This window comes from Lathyrus oleraceus, chromosome 4 (genome assembly GCF_024323335.1).
Source record: "Lathyrus oleraceus cultivar Zhongwan6 chromosome 4, CAAS_Psat_ZW6_1.0, whole genome shotgun sequence".
NCBI classification, from domain to species: domain Eukaryota; kingdom Viridiplantae; phylum Streptophyta; class Magnoliopsida; order Fabales; family Fabaceae; genus Lathyrus; species Lathyrus oleraceus.
In genome coordinates this window covers 176,229,719-176,244,380 of record NC_066582.1, presented here as the reverse complement: position 1 = coordinate 176,244,380, position 14,662 = coordinate 176,229,719, and positions in this window count along the sequence as shown.

Genomic DNA, 14,662 nt, shown 5'->3' with positions numbered 1-14,662 from the left:
GAAGAGCAGATGTTTTTAGGTGTCAAACAAAGGGATACTTGTTTGGAACCTACTCCTGACCTGGAAGAGGAGACATCTGTGTGTGCTAAGTTGACAAGGGTAGGGTCAACTGTGTATGTGCTCAAGAAGGTCACTTTTAGAAATCTGTTCTCTAGAAGTGGAGCTGGTTGAGATATGACATTATGCAATTGCCTGCTATTTGCCTTATTCCTATAACTTGATCAGGGTTAGATAGTTGTTCCCTGAAGTACTATGTTGTGCTGGAAGACAAGTCCCCTGGATGATAGAAGTCAATAATGGGGTAACCTGACTGCTATTCCATTTAAGAGGATTGGGACCATGAATCTTGTTATTCAAACACCACGATCAGAAGTGGCAGTTCTTTCAAGGAGTGAGAATATGAAGATTCATAGGTTGGTTGATGTAGTATGCTCTGGCAATGCATGTCTGCTATTGACTGGTGTTCCTTTAGTACTTATGGGCAGCTAAAGTCTGATTGGTGTGATTGGAGTATGCTTAGGTATAACTCATAGAGTTAGTGCCACTGATAGGGATGGAGTATGTCATGTTGAGACATGTCTGTACAATGCATGGATATTGGTGTGAAGTTTCCATGATTGTTAATTTGAGGGGGAGTTTTGGTTAACCTCCTCACATTTGGTCAGCCTAGGGTCGGGTTGGCTGTTGACCTGTGTCACATGGGTTCTGGTGGTTGTGTGACACATTTGCAAGGAAGAATTCATCTCTCTCATTCCTAAGGGTGAATTTAATCTGAGAAGATTTTCAACACTGTTGAAATACTTGCAAGCAGAAGATGTTGACACTAGAAGAGTATTTTCAAAGTAGTCTTATGGTGGAAGTATCTGAAAGGAATATTGGGAAAGGATTTAAGATCAATGTCAACTTGTGCCAAGTACAAGTATTTAATTGATTATCCTTGGAGCTCAAGATAACTGATGTTCGTAAAGATGTTGGAACATCTCTTCTTCAAGACCCTGTGCAGAATCACAGGAAGGATAGTACATTGGTTTATGATCTATCTCTTTGGTGGCAGCAAAAGCATATGATCTCTGAAAAGGTTTCCTGGCAAGAAACATGTTCATCCTTGGTATGTACAAGAAGAAGAAGACATCATAGTCTTGATGGTGGTTACTTGGATCAGTTTATTTCTGATCTAGGTAAGGAAGTGCATTAGCTTATGCACACTGTAGAGTCAAGAACAAGTGGCAGCAGTCTTGACATCATGAAAACAGCCTTGCTTTAGGATGTGGAATCCTTGGTATAGCTGAAGGGTTAGTTTCTAACTGGTCCTTCTAAAGACTCATGCATCAGAGTGTCTGATGTCTTTGGAGAAGAAGCAGGGATTCATCAAGGTGTGAGCTTGGATGACTTAACTGCAAACCTGCAGGATGGAGGTTGTTTACTCAAACTTGGTTCCACAATCAAGTCTATGAGAACATTGAACTCCTGTTCTGTGAAGGGAGGAAGCTCTTTCAAGTGGCAGAAGAAGGAGCTGAATTCAACAGCTGGATGTCAAAACACAATGTTGTGACATTTGGTTCAACATCAGATTCTTAGTTGGTGAAGTGGCACATCAACTTGAGATAGAAGGGTCTGCAGGGTTGTAGATTGGACACTTCAAAAGGCTTGAAGTTCAAATCTCACTTGGAAGGTCAGAATATCTTTGGGAGAAGTCTGATAAACTTGGAGAGGTCAAAAGGTGGCATTTGACTTTTTCATATGAGGATTCATGAATGAGGTAATCAACCAGTGGCATTTGGTCTATCTCAGAAGTGAGTTCGAAGAATCAAGATAATCCACATATGGCAGCTGATTATTCTTGAGGAAAGTCTGAGACAAATTACTTTTGAGCAGAAAAGTAGTAAGTTGAAGACAAAATGAGGTGTTTTCTATTCATCTCTTGGAGCTTGTGGTAGGAGTTCTGAGATATCTATGGAAGATTATCTCTTGTAATGGGATGAAAATGTATATGTCCCAATTTATGTCTGGGTTCTTCTTGATCAAGTTGGTGACTCAGTGATATCTGAAGACTATCAGATGGTGTTCCTTGTTATGTTGTGAAGGATGTCCCAGCTGATGTTAGAACATCTTGTGAAGGGGTCTTCTGTTCTGGTCAGAAGAGAGAATGACACAGAGTGTGGATGTGGTCAGCCAAGAGGGTTGAACAGAGGGGGTACTCTTGAAGACATGAAGATGCGTCTTATGTTTTCCATTCATCAAGTGGTCTGGATTCTCTTTGAATCAGGTAGTATGTGAAGGTCCAACTTTGGGGTGTTGGATATGCTCATGTGTGACCTCCAAGTTTCAAGAGGAGAGCAGGTTGTCCATGACAGGGGGAGTTTTGTCATCAAGCTTGTGGTCTACGTATTCTCAGATAACCAGGTTTGGCACCTTGTCAGTCATCAGGATGCTGTGATGTATGTCAAGGCTGAGTGAGCAGAAGAATGTCTGACCGGATGTCATGACATTGCCCTGGACAATGCTGTCAATTCCTTCTGAATCTTAAAGTCATTAGGAATTATAAGGGTGATGTGTCTAATTCTGATAAATCAGAATAAGCCTGATGGCTACAGCTGTGTGGTACAGGGGGAGTAACCATCTGCTGAAGTGTGGGAATTTGGCTGTAGCAGTGCCAGATGTCAAGTCTCTACTGGAGGTATGACAGGGGTCTTGGGAAATGTTGAATACTGGCAGAATGCAGGAAAAAGCCGCGTGGAATGTTAAGACATCGCGTGCAACGTGTCTGACTGCATATATGGAATAGTCTCCATGCACTGGAACTGCTGCTTTGGAAAAGAAACAGTCAAGAGCTATAAAAGGTATTCAAAGATAGTCTGATATTTTGTTGGTGATTCTCTGACTGTTTCTCAGCAAAAATTAATGAATCTTGACCAAGCTTTTATTCCTACCGTTAATTCCTAAGCACGGGCTGGACTATTTAAAGGATGTAATAGCCCTCCTCTTCTCACAAGAGAAACACTCCATTCCCTCAGAATCATGGGGTATGTTAAGGTTTGGGCAAGCTGCGCCTGGATCTGGTTTTGTGAGGGGTGCCTTTACAAATGTTTAGCTAAAAAGGGGGAGAGAAATACAGTCCTGGGGTTGAGAATGTACCAGAAGCAAGCTAATTGTGGTAGCAAACAGAAGTTGGTGTCAGGCACAAAATCCACCAACTGGGTATACCACTTGTGTCTTGTGATATGAGTTAAGAGGACAGTTGTGTCTTGTGATCTGAGTTACATTATCTATGTACTCAGCATTACATATTCTTCCAGAAGCTCTCCTGTTGAGGGGAAGGGTTCTGGTACAACTGATCCGTGTACCTCTACTTCCTCATGTACACCAACTTTGGTGTTTGTGGTGGTGGAGTCAATGACAGAGATGAAGAGCATACCCATATTGGGATGTTTTGTCCAGTGTAATGTTTATTTGTTTTAGCTAAAATTTGCCAAAGGGGGAGATTGTTAATACCTTAGGATTGGCATTAATTTTGTAAAACAAATAATGTAATCATCTCTGTTGTTTTAATATGTTGGGTTGAAGAAGTTCAACATCTGGACCAACATGTCATGTACGATGTCACGACATCATGCCTGTAACATCGCACATGTGTAGAAAACTGAATTAATTAATTCAGTATATATTCTGGGATTAGTGAGGATAATTGGTGAATATCCCAACTCCCATGTGGAGGTCTTAAAGACTCAATCAGAAGATATATAGGCTCAAAATAAGGAGATATATATGGAGAGATTTTAGGATTGAAGACCATGTTTGTAGCAGAAATTTTCTGTTGTATTTGTAACAGCAAAGAACAAGTTTGCTGCGGTTTCTGAAGGCCCAAATCCAGTTGGGTGATTAGGTTATAAATAGCATATTGTAACCTAGTATTTGTAAGCCTCTTAGAATGAAAATTTAGGGGTGTGTGTGAGGTAAACCTCCCAACCTGTGGGAAGGTTACCATGTGTTTCTCAGCGGTAAAAGCTGAGAGTATTTGTAACTCAAAGCCTGTAGGCAAGAGTGATTTTGTTCTTGAATGAAGCTGTGAAGCAAGTTCAAGGTGTGTTAACATTACATTGTATTTGTAGTGATAGGAATGGAAACTGGAGGTTTCTATCTAGGAGTTCCTAGGTATAGATTGCATTGGGTAGGGATTAAGTGAAGGGTTGTAAACGGGGGAGTTTAACTCTGAATTAATACTGCTGATAGTGGATCTTCTTCCTGGCTTTGTATGCCCCCAGATGTAGGTCGTGTTGGACTGAACTGGGTTAACAATTTCCTGTGTTTGTTTTCCTTCTGTATGTTATAATCCTTCTGCCATAACACAGCTGGTATTCCAGTCTGCTTGTCAAGTTGATAACAGACCTGGTACATAGCCTTCTGGTTGAATGTCAATCAGAATGTCTTGACATTCATCATTGACAGCATATACTGAATAATAGGCAAGTTGGCTTTTATGCTTCAGTTTAGTATATATGTAAGTCTGGTTTTCAAGTGGAAAACCGACCTGGCCAAAGGATCATTGTGAAACTGTCAAACTGGATGTCTAGATAGTTGTTCATGTATGCTGATACTGAATTAGAGACTGGTTGGTCTTTTACAGTACAACAAATTTAGCACAGTCTGGTTTATTTTGGAACATAACAGAATCAGCATGATGTATATGTTCTGACTGTCAAACTGAATGTTGTGACATTCATTCCAGACAACATGTGCTAAAGTGTAGGATGATTAGTTTTTCTGTTACAGCATTTTTCTCAGGCTATTCTTTAGGAATCCAACAGCTGAGCTAAAATTCAGGAAACCAACTACTACCCTACAATTAATGAACCTAACAAATGGCCTAGTTGTTAGCAATCTAATCAGTGGTAATTAGATTAATGTATTCAACCTTATTTCAGGAAATACAAGTAAAAGGCAAACATACTGGAATAATGTAACAGATGATGTCCAAACCAAGATTAAGACATCGTGCTGATAACTGTGTAGGAAAACAACAGAAGTGAGTGCTATGATGGATCTGTGCTGAGATGCACATGACTAGAGGTTCCTTCCCTCTAGGGTGACATAGAAGGAGATGTCGTGACATCTGTGAAAGAGTGCATCAGTACAGGGTTTTTAATGTGTTAACTGTCTTGCTGTATTAGTTACAATGTTGGATCAGATGTCATGACTTGGAGTAGAACATCTGAATTCTAACTACGCCAGAATTTCAGTATATACCTCTAATTGGTAAATATAACCCATTCAAATGTCTTTTTTGTGGTTTCAATGACCACTTTCTTAATCAAATTTTCCCTAACCTTTAGTTATTAGGTTTGAGTTATCCTTGAGGTAGATGTAATACTCACCTATATCCTTAGTGATGGACAATGAGTCTTCCATGCTTATTATAGGGTTAACCCCTCACTAGCATGTTGAAGCTATCCTCACATGGTGGATTTGTGGTTTTAGGTTGAGTTTTCTCCCTTGGATAACAAAAGACCTTAAGGCTTTTGGATCAATCAATTCACCAACTCATTTTGAGATTTTTACCCCGAACTACGAGGTTTTGATCCTAATCTTTTTTGTAAGATGGTACGTAGGCAATGGGTTTTATCCATCCAAACACAAAATGTAAATAACTTATATATTCTCTTCTCATCACTTCAATCATGTTTGCACAAATAAACTTTCACAAAACAACAACCTTGCAACAAATATGAAAAGGGCTCCCTAGGAGTACCTAGGATGTTTTGGGTGCCTAACACCTTCCCATCACATAACCAACCCCCTTACCCAGATCTCTGTTTCTCTTTTACTAGTTTTTGTTAAAAACTTTTAGGTTTTTGTTCGCTTTCTAACCATTCCTTTGGATAAATAGAAGTGCGGTGGCGACTCGACTTGTATGATTTACCTTGAATTTAGTCAATATCTCTAATGGTAACGAATACTCCGCTACAGAAAAGTGGCGACTCTGCTGGGGATGAACTGCCTAGTGGGTTTTGCCTACTTTTCACGTTTGTTATATTATATTGATTTGTGACATATTCTTGTGCAATTTGGGATTACTGTATTGTATGTAATGATTGAATTGCTTGAACATTAATTCCTTGTATGCTTGGTGATCTTTGTGAGATGAGTTCTATACCCGGACTCGAGTGCACTTAGGATAGGAGAATGACATAGTCTTGTTGACTTGTGTGGAGTTATTCCTTAGCAAGTTGACTTGCAAGTCCATTCACTTGGTGAAGGTCATGTTGGGATCAATAATGTCACACAAGTAGTTGTGGTTAGACATTACTCTTTCCAATATAGACCTTAGAAGCCAAGGACCTTAGTTTACCAAGCCCATCTTGGCCTATTCTTAGGATGTAGTGCAAAAGTCGTTCAAGTGTAAGATTTGATACGATTGTTACGCGATACTACACTCATAAGAGTCTCTCTTGAGAATATTTTTGGAATACGAGTAGTCGTTTATCCGATAATATCCGAAAGATGGGATGATGACTATGGGAACCTCTTGTAGAACATGTTTGGCAGGTTTAAACCCTAGTACACTCCCTTTGGGTGGTTCTTAACCGAGACTCCATTCTCGTGACTCGCAACAAACCCTTGATTCGTGGTTGACCCGTTCATGTATCCTTAATATCAATGGAACTTGGGTGTTGATAAGGTGTAAACCATAATCCACCAAAATGGATGATTGATATTAAGGATGACATGATCCATCCCATGACCTTTATTTGGTGTGCTTTGTTTGATCCTTGAGTGTGATTGTTGCATTCATGCATTCATGCACCCATTTGAATCCATATCATCAATAAATAAGAAAATTTCCAAGGAATTTAAGGGGGTTTATTTGCAAATTTTCAGACATGGAAAGACAAAGAAGGAATACAAAGAAGTACAGTTTCAGACAACCAGATTTGAAAGAGTTAAGGAATTTGACATCCTATGTATTAGATCCCTTGGGTTTCAAGGCACGTTTTGGGAAGCTTCTTCCTCTTCTGACTACTCAGGTGGACGAAGGATTGATGAGTGTATTGGTGCAGTTTTATGATCCCTTGTACCGTTGCTTCACGTTTCCGGATTTTCAGCTTTTGCCTACACTTGAGGAGTATGCCTACCTTGTGGGTATACCGATTCTAGACCAGTTGTCGTTCAGTGGCCTGGAGAGTATTCCTACTTCTCGAGAGATAGCTGATATGCTTCATATAGATGAATCTCTGGTTGGTGCTCATATGACTACCAAAGGTGGAATTCAAGGTCTCCCTTCTGAGTTCCTCATTGCTCAAGCCATTATGTATGGGAAGGCCATGAGTGAGGATGCCTTTGAGGCCATATTTGTACTTCTTATCTATGGGTTAGTGTTGTTCCCCAACATTGACAAGTTTGTGTATGTGAACACCATTAGGATCTTCTCTACTCTTAATCCCGTTCCGACTCTGTTGGGTGACACTTATTTTTCTTTGCATGTGAGGAATGCAAAGGGTGGTGGTGCCATTGTGTGCTGTTTGCCTATGTTGTATAAGTGGTTTATTTCTCACTTACCGCAGACGGTCGCCTTCAAGGAGAACAAAGGATGTCTACGGTGGTCCACGAGACTGATGTCTCTCACTAATGATGATATCTTTTGGTACAACCGTGTGTATGATGGTGTACAGATCATTGACTCTTGTGGTGAATTCTCCAATGTGCCTCTTCTTGGTACATGTGGTGGGATTAACTACAACCCTATTTTGGCACGTCGTCAGCTTGGGTTCCCCCTAAAGGATAAACCCAATAACATTCTGTTAGAGGGTGTGTTCTTTCAGGAGGGTAAAGATCCCCAAGGCTTAAAAACTAGAATGGTCCGCGCTTGGCGCAAGATTCATAGGAAAGGAAGGAAAGAGTTGGGTCCTAAGAATTATGTTGCTATGGAGCCTTACACTGCTTGGGTTAGGAAGAGAGCGTCTGATTATCTCATGCCTTACGAGTATCCAAGACCTACACCTTTGGTTATGGCTGGGCCTTTAATCCTCCCTGACCAAGGAGTAGAGGAGTTGAGAGACGAAGACCGATCACATGCTTGGATCCGTGAAAGAGAGGAGTTGCTTCAACAGATCAAGGAGAAGGATGCTTTGATAGAGTTCCTCGAACATCAGGTTATTGATGATCCTGATGATGCATGGACTTCTCTACTCCCCCAGTCTTCTAAGTTTTGGAAAAGGAAGTATGATCGACTCGCCAAGGAGAAGGCGGATTTGGAAGCAGCCTATGAGAGGGAGGTGAAGAGACTTCGTCCATCCTATCTTCCGGTGTCCCGAGCTTTAGATGATTGTTTCTAAGGATCCATAGGATGATTATTTTCCTTTTCTCTTGTATATGGTTACCAATGCTGTACTTCGTTGGTGTAAAATATTTCCCAGATATCATGTTTCCATATAAAAGTGTTTAATATTTCCAAAATTTGCAAATAGAAACCTAAAGTTCCTTTGAAATAAAAGAAAAAATCATATGCACGAGCATTGCATGCATCATGTGCATAAGCAGGTTTTGTTCCCGGCTTCTTGTCCTATGGTCTAACTCTGTGTTCTTCATTTATTTTGAAGACAAGCTGACTCACCGGTACTACACCAGAGCCAACATTTCAAGACTGATGGATCATTTGGAACAAGAGAACCGCGAGCTGAAAGAGGAAGTGGCCAGACTAAGTGCCTTGATGGAGTCATTCATGGCTGCCCAGAGCCAGTCTTCTCCGACACCTTCAACTCCTCCCTAGAGGACCGTCATCTCTGAGATTGTCTCCTCGACGGTGCCTGCAGCCAGTGCACACTTTGCTCCAACGGCCATGCCAGCCGGATTCCCGTGGGGGATGCCTCCCAATTTCATGCCCGAGGGTCCTGCTCCCACCTTTGCTTCTATGCTGACATCTAGCCCGGTCCTTGCTGTTCCTCCTTCAGCCGTGCATACTTTGCCCAGAGTAGACGACACCATCTATCATTCTGAGCCGTCTGAGGGCCCAGATGTCTATGAGAAGATGGACGCTATGAACGATCAATTTCTTGAGCTTCGAAAGGAATTGAAAACTCTCAGAGGAAAGGATCTTTTCGGCAAGTTTGCTGCCGAACTCTGCTTGGTTCCTAATGTGAAGATCCCTGTGAAATTCAAGGTCCCTGACTTTGAAAAGTAAAAAGGAAATACTTGCCCTCTCAGCCACCTGGTCATGTATGCCAGGAAAATGTCGACTCAGACTAACAATGACCAACTGCTCATCCATTACTTTCAGGACAGTTTGTACGGTGCTGCTTTGCGTTGGTACATGGGTTTAAACAGTGCGAACATCCGATCCTTCAACGATCTTGGCGAGGCTTTTGTCAAGAAATACAAGTACAATGTGGATATGGCTCCCGATAGGGATCAATTGAGGGCCATGTCCCAGAAGGACAAGGAAACATTCAAAGAGTACGCCCAGAGGTGGCGAGAGGTAGCAGCACAGATCGTGCCTCCGCTAGAAGAGAAAGAGATGACCAAGATCTTTTTGAAGACCTTAAGTTCTTTTTATTATGAGCGGATGATTACTAGCGCTCCTTCTGACTTCACTGAGATGGTGAATATGGGAATGCGTCTAGAAGAAGGGGTTAGAGAAGGACGTCTAACAAGAGAAGAAGGCTCTTCCGCCAAACGTTATGGGGCGTTTGCGAAGAAGAAAGATGGAGAGGCACATGTTGTGACCTCTCATATGAAACCAAGAAGACCCTCTGTGAGGAGGAAGACCGTGCGTCCCGCCGGTAACCAGCACCAGGTGGCTCATATAGCACCTGTCTTCAGAGATAATCAGCAGTACCAGCAATATAACAACAATCAGCAACCGTATCCGCAATATCAACAACCATAACACCGTCCGCAACAGCAGGCCTACCAGCCTCGAAACAGTAATCAAACCAGCACGAGTTACAAGAGGAAAAAGGTCACCTTCGATCCTATTCCGATGATGTATGCAGAGTTATATCCCTCTTTGATAGAGAGGAAGTTGATTACTCTGCGAGACCCACCAGCTATACCTACTAACCTCCAGTGGTGGTATAAGCCCGAATTACACTATGTTTACCATTCTGGTGCTCCCGGCCACGACGTGGAGAATTGTTACCCTTTGAAGACCAAAGTCCAAGACCTCGTGAGGTGTGGCATTCTGTGTTTTGAGGACGTAGGTCCTAACGTGAAGAAGAACCCATTGCCCGAGCATGGGAAATCTGTCAACATGGTCCAGGGCTGCCCTGGCAAGTACAAAGTCAAATACGTCAGTCATATTCGACAATCTCTAGTCGAGATGCATCGTTTGCTATGTGATTATAGTCATTATGAGCATGACCACGATAGATGCCGAGTCTGTTCTGTTAATCAAAGAGGTTGTCGCCAGGTGCGCAAAGATGTTCAAGAAATGCTGGATGAAGGAGTTATTGAGATCCTTCAAAACAGAAATGTTGAAGAAGATGCTGATGAGGTCAACGTAATTTCTCCAGTATTCCGGACCCTCGAGCCTGTTATCATCAAGTATGATGGTAGCAAGTAGAAGGTTTCTCCCGCATTAACCATCAAGCTAGCCGGACCGGTACCGTACTCTTCTGAAAAGGCAGTCCCCTATCGCTACAATGCTGTCGCGGTAGAAAATGGGAAAGAGGCGTCCTTGCCATCCTCATCTGTTGTTAATATTGTCGATGTTAGCGATTTGACCCGTAGTGGTCGTGTATTTTCAGCGCCTTCAAAGCCTCAAGTTGATACTGATTCTTATGAACGCCCGATCAGAAATGCTGTGAGCACTCCAAATCCGGCACTCGTTGTTAAGCCCTCCTCTACATTGAAAACTCCTGCTTCTGTTGGACCAAATGGAAATATGAAAGAAGACTGCGATGAGATGTTGAGGCTCATCAAAAGGAGCGAGTACAATGTTGTAGACCAGTTTTTACAAACGCCATCCAAAATATCGGTGTTATCATTACTTTTGAATTCAGAACCACATCGAGAGGCTCTGCAGAAGGTTTTGGATATGGCATATGTGGATCACGACGTCATAATAGAACAATTCGATAGCATTGTTGCAAACATCACTGCTTGTAACAACTTGAGTTTTTGTGACTCTAATCTCCCCAAGGAGGGAAAAGACCACAACTTGGCATTACATATATCTATGGGTTGCAAAGACGACGCCATGTCCAATGTGCTGGTGGACACTGGGTCATCATTGAACGTATTGCCAAAAACCACTCTCTCGAAACTGTCATATCAAGGGTCTCCCATGAGGTAGAGTGGAGTAGTTGTGAAGGCTTTCGATGGGTCTCGCAAAACTGTGATTGGGGAAGTTGATCTCCCAATCAAGATCGGACCAAGTGATTTCCAGATTACCTTCCAGGTTATGGACATTCACCCATCGTATAACTGTCTCCTAGGCAGACCATGGATTCACGAAGTAGGCGCCGTGACATCCACCCTACACCAGAAACTGAAATTTGTAAAGAATAAGAAGTTGGTGGTGGTAGGGGGAGAAAAGGCTCTCCTGGTTAGCCATTTGTCTTCTTTCTCATATATAGATGCTGAGGATGAAGTTGGAACTCCTTTCCAAGCTTTATCTATTGCTGAACCTATTGAGAAGAGAACCCCTTCATTTGCTTCCTACAAAGATGCAAAGTTGGCCATTGAGCGTGGTGCAACTGCTGGATTAGGGAAAATGATTGAGCTAGAAGATAACAAGTCTCGGGCTGGCATAGGTTATTCATCTGGGGTTTCTAATTCGCAAGGGCTGTTCAAGAGTGGAGGGTTCATCCACACTAGTCAAGGCGAGGAAACTGCTGCCATCTTGGAAGAGGATGCGGAGGATTCTGGCAACTTCGTCATCCCTGGGGGAATCTGCAATAATTGGGTCGCTGTGGATATTCCAACAGTTATCCATAAGTCAAAGTAATGTTCATTGTGTTCAAAAACCCTCATCTTATGCCAAAAGGAGAAGTGATGACATTGTTGGCGCATAAATACAATGATATTTTCATTCAATAGATTCATGTTAAATGTTTGTTTTTCAATTTATTTTCCCTTTTCGTTTTTTGCATGAAATTGGTGATCACATAAAACCCTAAAAATAGAATAAAATCAATCTTTTCATCTGCATAATCATTTGTTTTGTTTGAATTCTAAAGCTCTTTATATCCAAAATCATTATGTAGGTTAATCAAACCCATTGAACATAATGACCCAACACCATCTCCCAACTTTGAATTCCCTGTATTTGAGGTGGAAGAGGATGATGTTGAAGAGATTCCTGACGAGATTACCCGTCTACTTGAGCATGAAGAGAAGATCATTCAGCCGCATCTTGAGAATCTGGAAACAGTCAACTTGGGGTCTGAGGATTGTGTGCGAGAAGTGAAGATTGGGGCACTCCTAGAAGAGTCTGTTAAGAAGGGGTTGATTGAATTATTACGAGAATACGTTGATGTCTTCGCCTGGTCATATGAAGACATGCCTGGTCTAGATACAGATATTGTGCAACATTTTCTACCTTTAAAGCCTGAGTGTGTGCCTGTGAAGCAGAAGCTCAGAAGAACTCATCCTGATATGGCAGTAAAGATCAAAGAGGAAGTTCAGAAGCAAATTGATGCGGGGTTTCTGGTGACTTCTACATATCCTCAATGGGTGGCCAATATTGTGTCTGTGCCTAAGAAAGACGGAAAAGTCCGAATGTGTGTGGACTATAGAGACTTGAATAAGGCTAGTCCGAAAGATGATTTTCCTCTACCACATATTGATATGTTGGTAGACAATACAGCTAAGTTCAATGTCTTCTCATTTATGGACGGATTTTCCGGATATAATCAAATTAAGATGGCACCCGAGGATATGGAGAAGACAACATTCATCACACCTTGGGGAACATTCTGTTATCGAGTGATGCCCTTCGGTTTGAAGAATGCCGGAGCCACATATCAACGAGCTATGACCACCTTGTTTCATGATATGATGCATAAGGAGATCGAGGTATATGTTGATGATATGATTGCAAAGTCAAGAACGGAGGTTGAACATGTAGAACATTTGTTGAAGCTTTTTCAGCGTTTGAGAAAGTATAAACTTCGTCTGAATCCCAACAAGTGTACATTTGGAGTCCGTTCTGGCAAATTATTGGGCTTTATTGTCAGTGAAAGAGGTATTGAGGTTGATCCTGCAAAGGTCAAAGCAATACAAGAGATGCATGCGCCCAAAACTGAGAAGCAAGTCTGAGGTTTTCTTGGCCGCTTGAATTATATTTCCAGATTCATATCCCACATGACTGCCACATGTGCACCGATATTCAAGCTCCTCCGGAAAGATCAGTCCCATGATTGGACCGAGGATTGCCAGAAAGCTTTTGATGGCATTAAAGAGTATCTGTCTGAGCCCCCGATCCTGTCTCCGCCCGTGGAAGGAAGACCATTGATTATGTATCTGACTGTTCTTGAAAACTCAATGGGTTGTGTCCTTGGTCAGCAAGATGAATCAGGAAAGAAAGAGTATGATATTTACTACTTGAGCAAGAAGTTCACTGATTGTGAGTCTCGATATTCAATGCTCGAGAAGACATGTTGTGCTTTGGCTTGGGCCGCTAAGCGCTTACGCCAGTATATGTTAAATCATACGACTTGGTTGATATCCAGAATGGATCCAATCAAGTATATTTTCGAGAAGCCTGCTTTAACAGGGAGAATTACCCGTTGGCAGATGTTGTTATCTGGGTATGACATTGAGTATCGAGCTCAAAAGGCTATTAAAGGTAGTATCCTGGCTGATCACTTGGCACATCAGCCGATTGAGGATTATCAGTCAGTTCAGTTTGACTTCCCAAATGAGGAGATTCTGTATTTGAAAATGAAAGATTATGATGAGCCTACGCTCGATGAAGGGCCAGAGCCTGGTTCCCGTTGGAGCATGGTATTTGATGGCGCCGTAAATCAATATGAAAATGGTATCGGGGCAGTGATTATTACTCCCCAGGGCACACATATTCCTTTTACAGCAAGGCTAACTTTCAAATGCACGAATAATATGGCTGAGTATGAGGCCTGTATTATGGGATTGGAGGAATGCATTGACCTTAGGATCAAATATCTTGATGTATATGGTGATTCGGCCCTCGTTATTAATCAGATTAAGGGAGAATGGGAAACGAATCAGCCTGGCCTCATTCCATATAGGCATTATGGGAGAAGGATTTCAACGTTCTTTACTGAAGTTGACTTCCATCATATTCCTCGAGATGAGAATCGGATGGCAGATGCTCTTGCTACACTTGCTTCGATGATTGTGGTTAAACTTTGGAATCAAGTCCCCAATATCACTGTGATGCGCTTGGACAGACCAGCTCATGTGTTTGCAGTAGAAGAGGTGAAAGATGATAAGCCATGGTATTACGACATCAAGCGTTTCCTTCAGCACCAGGTTTACCCGCCTGGGGCATCTGTGAAAGACAGGAAGACCCTGAGGAGATTTTCAGGAAGTTGTTACCTTAATGGTGATGTACTTTATAAGAGAAATTTTGACATGGTTCTGCTCAGATGCGTGGATAGACACGAAGCAGACCTGTTGATGACTGAGGTCCATGAGGGTTCATTTGGTACTCATTCCAATGGACATGCCATGGCTAGAAAGATGT